Here is a 2,277-nt window from a genome sequence, read left to right on the forward strand (position 1 = left end):
GGCATTTCCTTAGAACCTATCCAATTTGTTGATTTGAGACCCAACAGTCCCACTGGGAGGTCATCAATCCCAACGACTTGACATGCCAATGTGGACAAATCGGTGAGACCTTGCACTTAGGAGAGGCTCTGACTGTATCTTGCCAACTCGGCTATGCGCATGTGGATGGAGACTCAAAAAGAGAAATCTTGCTGGTGAGATTCTGCATCCTGGTGACATTTAAACATCATCTTGCCGACTCGTCGATGCATACATGGATGTGCATATCAAAAGAAATGACCATTGACAAAATATTCTTACACATCCCAACGACTCAGTGATGGAAGATGTTTCTAAACCATGACAGATATGTCACGTCCACAACATCAAATAGTGCAAAACTCATCGGTGATGGTTTTAAAATGTTTCAACTACCCAACGATGTCATGTGTTGCAAAACCAACCATCGGTTAAGAAATTTGTGAATTTTTTTCAAATTTTTTCGATGACCGTCAATCAAATCAAATCAACGACAAAGTTTTAAAGTTGCTCAACTACTCGTTCCAAGGAATGAAAGCACCAATTCGAGAGAATTTTCTCAATCTTGAGCAAAAACTCGATTGAAGGTGAAAGAAAACGCAAGCTCGAGCTCTGGAGATTGTGTTGCAGAGAAGCTAAAGAAGAATTGTAGACAAGGGAATTCAGATAGTGAGTTGCCTTCTTTCCCCTTTTCTTGTATTAGTCTATAATTTGTGAAAGTTTAGAGGCTAAAAAAATTAGAAACCATAGCCATAGCAAGTAGAAAACCAAAAAACAATCTTTAGGGTTCCTTCGTAAAATAAAGAAACCAGAAAACATGTCAACCTCATCCAAAGCCTCTGCAATAGAGGGCCCTAAACCCAAAAGACAAAAGAAGGAGACGAACCTCTATGATGACCTAATTGCTCAATTTCCAGGATCTTTTCAAAGACCAAGAACTGTAGGGCATGCAAATAGATTTCATGACTCACATAGTAATTGTGAAGAAGCTTATATTTCATTTAGAGGCCATAAAATTTCCAGATATTTTTACATCAAATCAAATAGAGAAGTGTCTGAATGCAATCCCTGGAGGCTAGGGTTGGCTCGATTGGTAGTCCCAAATGTCTTTGTAAATGTGGACTTTGTTAGCAAGAGACATTATTTCGTTGAAGACAGATTCTTGAGAGATGCTTAGGAGTTATCATTGATGGCAACCCAGTTTGGAAATCACATCTGGTGTACATAGATTTGACTTTTCAGAAGTCATATTATTCATGAGGCATAAGTCTGGAAGGTGGAACACAGTAACTAGTAGTGCATAAGATCATTGTGCACATCTTGATTTTTGTGGTGTAACTTTGGTTGTGGTGATAAATGTAGATGATTCGATGTTCGAGGCAGCTTATCTTGTGATCCTGGTATGCGGTGCTGATTTATGAGCAAGATTGAAGGTCCTGTATCTAGTAATTCAGTTAGAATAGAGCTATTTTGGTGTAACGTGTGTTGTGGAATGGTTGGGTTGATTTTGGTGATTGGTTTCATGTTCAAGGAGTTTGGGCCAACTTGTATGAAGTTTGTTATCATTTTGTTTGGGTCCGTATATGGATTTGTGGGTGGATTGAGTCGACCAAAGGTTACATGATTCATGTTGCGTGTTATGCAGTTTTTGTGAAGCCGACATGTTTGAGATCTTATTAGGTTGTGCGAAAATATAATGCCAATCCAGATGATCATTTTAGGAATGATATAAGCAAATATGGATGTTTGGTATGCGAATGAGCATCAGAATATAGAATTGGTGCTCCGATAGATGACTGTACAACAGAACAGGGTAGAAAGGCATAGCAACATTTGACAGTCAGATTGTGCTTAACCGGAATTGATCTTTGGCATATGTAGAGGCTATATTCCAGTTCACACACTATAATTACTCTTGTATCTCATTTGTAGGTTATTGATTCCTCCGGGGTCATTTCCCTCTTATGTAATTGAGCAGTGAGTTGTAGGCAGTGTACCCGAATGCAAGTGCATTCCCCTTATGTAATGTTATCATACTTTTGGTCATAATATAATAATATTGTGGTTCAAATCCCACCATGGTTTTTCCCTTTCCAGGTTTCCACATAAAAATCTTGGTGTTGTGGTTGTGTGGTTGTGTGGTTGATTTCTTTATGTTTCTGCACTTTTCTTTCATTCTTATGCATCCGGTGGTTTAAAAATCAGCTTAATAGGTTTGTAAATTGTGAAACACTGATTCACCCCCTGTCCCTCTTAGTG

The sequence above is a fragment of the Cryptomeria japonica genome, chromosome 7, assembly GCF_030272615.1.
Source record: "Cryptomeria japonica chromosome 7, Sugi_1.0, whole genome shotgun sequence".
NCBI classification, from domain to species: domain Eukaryota; kingdom Viridiplantae; phylum Streptophyta; class Pinopsida; order Cupressales; family Cupressaceae; genus Cryptomeria; species Cryptomeria japonica.